At 40.6% G+C, this 8902-nt stretch overlaps 1 protein-coding gene across 1 annotated transcript in view; it reads right to left on the reverse strand.

Annotated features, from left to right (window-relative positions):
* Window positions 1-6033, reverse strand: part of MRAS (muscle RAS oncogene homolog) — a 32562-nt gene extending 26529 nt beyond the window's left edge. The window contains exon 1 of the mRNA XM_063440687.1: window positions 5879-6033. The gene's annotated coding sequence lies outside the window, so the exon portion shown is untranslated. The remainder of the gene's footprint in view (window positions 1-5878) is intronic.
* Window positions 6034-8902: the final 2869 nt, after the last annotated feature.

The raw sequence follows: 8902 nt of genomic DNA on the forward strand, positions 1-8902 counted from the left end.
AGGAGAATACCGGAACCTTTATTTCCCCCAGTATAGGAGAGTACCGGAACCTTTATTTCCCCAGTATAGCATACCGGAACCTCTATTTCCCCCAGTATAGGAGAGAACCGAACCTTTATTTCCCCCAGTATAGGAGAGTACCGGAACCTTTTATTACCCCAGTATAGGAGAGTACCTTTATTTTTTTATTTTTTTAATCATATTTTACTTTTTTTATTCTAGTAAATTATATGATATGATGAAAATAATGGTATCTTTAGAATGAACATTTAATAGCGAGAAAAATGGTATATAATATGTATGGGTACAGTAAATGTGTAAGAGGCAAATTACATCTAAACACAACCACGGCAGAAATGTAAAAAGAGCCCTGGTCCTTAACGGTAATAAAATTGAAAAATGGCCTGGTCACTAAGGAGTTACACATACCATGTTTAACCCATTCAGTGCCAGAGGTGTGCTCAAAGAGGGGATACATTTTCCATCGGAGTGATGATAAACACATTGCAATTTTAATTCCCCCAGTATAAGAGAGTATCGGAACCTTTATTCCCCCTGTATAGGAGAGTACCGGAACCTTTATACCCCCAGTAAAAGAGAGTATCGGAACCTTTATTCCCCCTGTATAGGAGAGTATCGGAACCTTTATTCCCCCAGTATAGGAGAATACCGGAACCTTTATTTTCCCCAGTATAGGAGAGTACCGGAACCTTTATTCCCCCAGTATAGGAGAGGACTGGAACCTTTATTCCCCCAGTATAGGAGAGGACTGGAACCTTTATTCCCCCAGTATAGGAGAGGACTGGAACCTTTATTCCCCCAGTATAGGAGAGTACCAGAACCTTTATTCCCCCAGTATAGGAGAGTACCAGAACCTTTATTCCCCCAGTATAGGAGAGTACCGGAACCTTTATTCCCCCAGTATTGGAGAGTACAGGAACCTTTATTTTCCCCAGTATAGGAGAGTACCGGAACCTTTATTCCCCCAGTATAGGAGAGTACCGGAACCTTTATTCCCCCAGTATAGGAGAGTACCGGAACCTTTATTTCCCCAGTATAGGAGAGTAACGGAACTTTTATTCCCCCAGTATAGGAGAGTACTGGAAACTTTATTCCCCAAGTATAGGAGAGTACCGGAACCTTTAATTCCCCAGTATAGGAGAGTACAGGAACATTTATTTCCTCAGTATAGGAGAATACCGGAACCTTTATTCCCCCAGTATAGGAGAGTACCGGAACCGTTTTCCCCAGCATAGAAGAGTACCGGAACCTTTATTTCCCTAGTATAGGAGAGTACCGGAACCTTTATTCTCCTAGGATAGAAGGGTGCTGGAAATGTTATTCTTTCAGTATAGGAGAGTACTGGAACCTTTATTTTCCCCAGTATAGGAGAGTACCGGAACCTTTATTTCCCCAGTATAGGAGAGTACCGGAACCTTTATTTCCCTAGTATAGGAGAGTACCGGAACCTTTATTCTCCTAGGATAGAAGGGTGCTGGAAATGTTATTCTTTCAGTATAGGAGAGTACTGGAACCTTTATTTTCCCCAGTATAGGAGAGTACCGGAACCTTTATTTCCCCAGTATAGGAGAGTACCGGAACCTTTATTTCCCCAGTATAGGAGAGTACCGGAACCTTTATTCTCCTAGGACAGAAGGGTACTGGAAATGTTATTCTTTCAGTATAAGAGAGTACCGGAACCTTTATTTTCCCAGTATAGGAGAGGACTGGAACCTTTATTCCCCCAGTATAGGAGAGTACCGGAACCTTTATTTTCCCAGTATAGGAGAGGACTGGAACCTTTATTCCCCCAGTATAGGAGAGTACCGGAACCTTTATTTTCCCAGTATAGGAGAGGACTGGAACCTTTATTCCCCCAGTATAGGAGAGTACCGGAACCTTTTATTACCCCAGTATAGGAGAGGACTGGAACCTTTATTTCCCCCCAGTATAGGAGAGGACTGGAACCTTTATTCCCCCAGTATAGGAGAGTACCGGAACCTTTATTCCCCCAGTATAGGAGAGGACTGGAACCTTTATTCCCCCAGTATAGGAGAGAACTGGAACCTTTATTCCCCCAGTATAGGAGAGTACCGGAACCTTTATTCCCCCAGTATAGGAGAGTACCGGAACCTTTATTCCCCCAGTATAGGAGAGGACTGGAACCTTTATTCCCCCAGTATAGGAGAGGACTGGAACCTTTATTTCCCCCAGTATAGGAGAGGGCTGGAACCTTTATTCCCCCAGTATAGGAGAGGACTGGAACCTTTATTCCCCCAGTATAGGAGAGTACCAGAACCTTTATTTCCCCCCAGTATAAGAGAGTACCGGAACCTTTATTTCCCATAGGATAGAAGGGTACTATAAATTTTAATCCAACAGGATAGGGGTTGTATTGCTGTCATGTTATTGTTACACGGAAGGGGTTGCTCGGCACGCTCCTGCAAGGTGAGTGAAAGAAGGTCATTAAATTAAGGGGCAAATTAACCCTAATTGTGACCCAGTTATGAATTTCCAGATTTAAAGGAACACTCCAGCCCCCATAACTTCATCTTATTGAAGACTTACTGGGAAGTTGTAGTCACTAGGAAGAAATCTGCAGAACTGAATATCTAACTTAAAATGAGCCACTGATTGTGCTATTCATTTAAAAAAAATCTTACTAGTTTAATTGTTTTTAATTGACATCCCCTGCCGTAGAACTACAGCAGAGATTAAGAGCGTTAGAGCTGATCTACACGGCTTTGCTCACTCTGGTAAAAGCTAAAATTGCTTCACTTGGAGGAAGAATAAACTGTCACTTTCAGAGAAGTTCCCCTAACCGTAACGCTAAGTTTAATAATACAAGGAGCACTCATTACTTACCTTGCACAGCCCAGGTGATCGTACGAGATCCTAAAAGATCAACTAATGATCAAGGGGTTAATGACAATTCACTGCTACCCATAATGCGCCTGTTAGTAAACATTCAGAAAAACACAGGTGGGCGCACCCACAGCTTAGTTGCATCACAACCACTACAATAAACATCAGTGGTTAGGGTGCTTGGTGTGTCCCTTTAATTGACTCCCTCAACAGTCAAATATTCAAGCAGAGACATCAGTTGCTTTTGAAGGGTTTAAAAACCAGCTGCCAATTTTGTGAACTGTGCACTTTGTGGGTTTGTGTGATATCTTCTTATAAATGAGATCGCCCAATGAGGTTACGTTATGTCAGGTAGATAATTAGTTAAGGGACTAGCCTGTTAATACAGTATACTGCTAACGAAGCTCTTCTTTGTACAGAAAGCGAGTAATGCGAATTGTAGTGAGAGGAAGGTATAACTAACCAGTTCGACATGTGACACCTGGGAAGTTGTAAACAATGGAGAAAGCATTGCAGTCATTAGGGTTTATTTACCAAATAGTGATGTGACTTTTTTCCCTAACATTTAGGGAAAAAGGATCAATTTGCAATAATCCTCCATTCAGCTCCAATGGAGACTGTAATATCAATTGTGCTATTTTGTTAAAAAAAATTAAAATCAGTTTTCCGTTCATCACAACTCACCATTTAGTAAATAGACCCCGTGGTGTGATTGGCTACAGGAAGGCTGGGGAGGAACGACGGAGCGTATACACCAGGGATGTGAAACAATAAAAGTACAGATACAGATTTCTAAACAATTCCTTTAAATTAAGGCTGTATAGTCAGTTACACACAGTTCGTGCCATGGGATCTCACACAGCATTCCAAGGGCCAGGGCTGCTATAAACTAAACGGTTTTTAAAAGCAATTTACAAACTTACTGATACAGCTATGTTTATATTCTATTCAAATAAAACATTGCAACAGTAAGCTGGTATGGTCAAGGTCATCACTAATGTCTCTTCTTGACTGTCCAACTTATCACAGATATTTGGTGTACACTCCATTTATTGTACAATGCTGCAGAAAATGTGGTTATTTTTCATAATGTGTTTACCTAATACAGAATGATAGAATGTAAAATATAAACAATCCCAACATAAATAATAAAAAAATGTGTGCTGAATAATGCAAGGAATTTACACTTATACAATAATTTGCACTTCAAACGAACACTTCAACATAAATTTATAGTTTGGGTGTTAGCAAGTTTTGAGTTAAGGTCACCCTTAACACCAAAAAACAAAAGAATTTTTTTTTTTTTTTTTTTTTAATAAAAGCCGTAAAGTTTAGCTGTAGTTTAGTGCTAGGACCATCTCCTCACAGCATCCCAATCAGAGGTTCCTCACAGAGAAGCATTAAGGGCCTATTGCGCATGCATGGCCATCACTGTATTCCAATCTAGTGCTATATGTGAAGCATATGTGTAAATGTTCAGTATCATCATTCTGTGCAGAACTACTAGAGGTTCCTTTTTTGGCAAAATGCAATAAATTGCCATTTTTCACAAACAGCTCGACATTAAGATTTGTGAAGACTTCTTGGATGTATACTTATAGGCGCTTCATCTTGATAGAGTCATTTTGGAACATAGATATTGTCCCTTTTATTTAGAACGCTATTGCTATTTCAAAGAGATGATAAAGCTGACATTTTGCCAAAAACAAGCCTCTAATGACTGTCAGACTAACTGCCACTAGAGCCGCTGCTTCTATACATCCCTCGTGTTTCAGGCCACGATGACGCCTAACATGCCCAATGCTTCTCATATGAGAGGTATCAAACTGCTGGATTTCTGCACATGCACCATGTGCCCTCAACGCTTCTCTAATAGAAGTATTTGACTGGACCTGAGATTACAGCGATGTGTAATTGCATTTTGTAGCCATTTTAACAATTAGAGGCCTATAATCTGAACTAAAAAAGGAACACAACGGACTTTAAAATAGATACATTTATTTGAATGTTCCTTCAATCTGTCTGCATTTAGACGTGTGGAATGTTTTTTTTTTTTTTTTTTTTTTTAAACACCCCTCTATGCCAGCACCCAAAACCACAAATGTTCCATTACATCCTTCCAGCCCAGCACCTCATATATGGAATATTACGGTATGTACATTATTCTATGTACAAAACTATTAAAAATAAATAAATTGGTTAGTCTCTAAGATATGGAACAGCAATGAGGCCTGCTGCGTATATCTATCATTTTGGAAGAAAATTGGATGTGCAAGTGCAAATATTCACTCGGATATTAGAAAATATGAATCCAATCCAGAAATTATTTTACTTGAATAGTTCCAACATATGCCGCAGCGCTGTATCATCATTGGTAAACAAAACATACAGAAAAATTCTGTCAAATTTAATGTCCTATCAGAGGTCCCTAATCAAGGTTGGCTAAATTTTACTCAAATAGATGTTCATCCACATACAGTGTATCATGGTAATCTGAAGGCCAAAATAAAAAATACTCAAGCAGTTAGCACAGCTGGATTAGGGATTTTTCCTCCAAATCAGTTATTTTGTCCTGTATGTTGCCATTCAGTTATACAGCACTGGTTAGTAAATACCCCCTTAGCAATAACAGTCCCTATCTAGATGATAATCTATCTGCCTGTGCCACCTCCCCCAGCTGAGACACCCTGGCGGTTTAATGCCAGGGTAACCCTAACCCATGTGCTCTCTCCTGCTCTGGGGGAGGAGGGGGTGTAGACCCTGTGTGTAGGATGGGAGATTATTTCCTCCCCTGGCAATGACAGGGTTAAATAAGAATGTAAATTGGGATGAGGTCATTGTTGAATTTGAGCCAGGGCTCCCCCTATCCAATATCACAATCTGTTGTTATCTGGGGGGCAAAGTGGGTGTTGGGGGCATGGGAAGAGGGGCCACAGTCTGACACCTCACATTGTACAGCGCTACCAGGCTTGTTGGTGACATTAAGTGATGGCAGGGGATAGCATGTACTCACCAGATCTATGGCCAGGCTGGCTGCCCTGTCTCTGCTCCCCTCATTTCATGTTGGGGGGCTGGGCACCCCAGATGCCAGGCTCAGTGCCCTCAGATGCCAGGCTCAGTGCCCCAAGTACTAGCCTCCTCTGGGATCCTCTGCACAGCAATGCTCACTTTCTATTCTAACCATTCTTTATATTGCAACAGCTGATGCTAAAAATAGATGGAATCCAGGGGGGGGTGGCTTTCACACTTTGTCTAATTTCAGGTTTTTCACCAATCTCAGAGCTTGGAAGTTCTAACAAAATGAGACAGTGTAACTATCATTACCATTACAATGCATTGTTTAATTAGCGACGGACTAATTATTATGTAGATTGATTTATTTAACTCACCAGACTCCCCCTCTTTCACACAATGGACTCTCCCACAAGCTGTACCCTCCGTACGTTGCTGTTAAGGTGGACCAGGAATCAGGACATCATCCAAGCAGATACAATGTTGCCGATTAGTGTCAATGTGTTACTTTGTGAAACAGGATTTGTGTGACATGGATTCTGTTTGTAAATATCAACAGAGATCACATAAACGAAGATCACGCTGTTTGTGTAAAGGAACCACCTTAAAAACCACTCCTTGGCCAGAACCGGTTATCTGTCTCCCAGAGCTGCCAGTGGTTGTAATATAGGCTTCCAGCCACATGCTGTGACCCATAGAGTAATACAGAGTATCCCCAGGGGAGAGGGTGCATTAGGTGACAAACCCAGTGCCTTCAGTGTCACAATGTGAATTCCTTGTAGGTCAGCCAGTGAGTCAGCTCTCACATGATACATTGTGTCACTGGCTACAGGTTACCAAACACTGTGACAGAGAGGGAAAAGGGGGTATATTCACTAAACAGCCACCGACTTGGAACGTAAACTCTGTGTAGGGAATAATAGTGCCCAATACTTTCATATAAATATATGTGTCAATAAATTTCATTTTTATATAATTAAGCTTATTATAATCTATTCATTTCTCTCCCATGGGCCAGGCCACAAGCTGTTGTCATGTTAGAAGTAATATTGTGTACAAATCAGACATTGGGTCTATTACAGCTCATGGTAGTGGTTATGGTGAAAACAAGTCTTAGGGTACCATCCCCCTCGTTTTAACACATTAAAGTAGGTTTTCTCTTCAGATTGGCACGGGCCTTTTAATTATAATTATAATGTCTCAGAGACGGCCCCTTCCTATAACCTCTGCTGAGATTTGGTAAGGTTTAAGATCGTGAACATGTGCAGTTTGTTGTGAAATGCCAGCAATGTGCGCAGAACAATTGGCACTTAGTGGAAATTCTCTGAGAATTCTGTCTTCAGTAACATTCTGGGTTTCCCAGAGACAAGTGTCATCCTAAACACTTACTTTAAAGTGGGCGTCTTGTTTATGTTCCACATTTTCAAAGTTTTTATTTTTATATTATTTTATGGCACAGTTGAGATTTTTATTTTATTTTGAACAATCCATGCTGCTCCCAGGTGGACTAACAGGACCCAATGTTTAGCAGCCAGTTGGCTTCACAAGGCCTATCAGGCCTCAGGGCTAGTTAGCTTTAATAGGCTTGGTAATGTGTGTGTCCATAGGGGGGTAATAATGAAAGGTGTGATATAGTATTGGAACATTGCTTGAACGAACCTCCACTAAGTGACCTTTTTAAATTAATATTCCTTCAATAGTTAACTGAAAAAGTTACCCCTTACGCAGCTGGTTAGGGGCGCTATTAAAACATGACTGCCCATCTGAGGATAATAAGTAATCCTAGGAACATATTTGCCAATGGCATAGCAGTAATTCTAGCAAGAAATTCTAAAAATGGACTGTACAGCGCTGTGAATGTGTTAGTGCTTTATAAGTAATATATAATAATATTAATAATGTTTACATTCCATCTATACATTTAATATCCTATACTAAAGTTAGAACTGCTGACAATTCAAAGTGAATTGGAAATATAAGATCAGAATGGCTTTAAATGTGAAATTTACTTTGAATTCACTAAGAATTCTCACGTTAGTAAATGACCCTGTAAGTGTTTAGGGTTACGACAGGTGCACGTTATCGCTCTCACTCACTGTCTGGGTTCTTCTTTAGTCACATCACAAACTGTCACTGCTAAATGGTTTAAAGGTACGACAAGCAGTCTTAAAATTAAAATGAAAGTTGTTTCTCCAGTATTTAGATTATTGGGCTCCTTTAAATTAAATAAATAAGTTTTACTTACTTCTAGTCCCTCCACACGCCAGTCTCACCACACATGTCCCTCTTTGCCGGCTAAGATGGTAAATTCTAATTATCGCAGCCAATCCAATGCTTCCCTGTGGGCCTAGTGTGCGCAGCAATCACCACACCAGTCAGCATCCCCACATAGGAATGGGTAAGCTCAATATAACTCTATGGGGAGCGTTTGGAGTCACCCAGGAAGCCAACCTGCTGGCGGTCCAAGTGACTGATTGATTGCCTGAGTGACAGTCACGAGAGGTGGCGTTAGACAGCTATTTAACCCCTTAGTGACCAGACCATTTTTCAATTTTATTACCATTAAGGACCAGGGCTCTTTTTACATTTCTGCAGTGGTTGTGTTTAGATGTAATTTGCCTCTTACACATTTACTGTACCCATACATATTATATACCATTTTTCTCGCTATTAAATGTTCATTCTAAAGATACCATTATTTTCATCATATCATATAATTTACTAGAATAAAAAAAAGTAAAAAATGATAAAAAACAAAACAAAAAAAACACAGCTGGCCATCATGCACCCATGTCCCAGTTGGAACATGTCTGAAGCCGGCCAATGTAATTCACCTCCGTCAAACTGTATGGCTTTTTTTGCCGCCCCCTGGAAAATGGCGCCCAAGGCAAATGCCTTGTTTGCCTCGCGGCTAATACGCCCCTGACCCTAGGGCATTTCACATGGTGGCATTTCAACACTTTACATGCACTAATTCTACCACCAGTCTCTGTCAAACGTTTTTGTGGTGTTATTTTTCACTCAC

Source organism: Pelobates fuscus, unplaced genomic scaffold, assembly GCF_036172605.1.
Source record: "Pelobates fuscus isolate aPelFus1 unplaced genomic scaffold, aPelFus1.pri scaffold_33, whole genome shotgun sequence".
NCBI classification, from domain to species: Eukaryota; Metazoa; Chordata; class Amphibia; order Anura; family Pelobatidae; genus Pelobates; species Pelobates fuscus.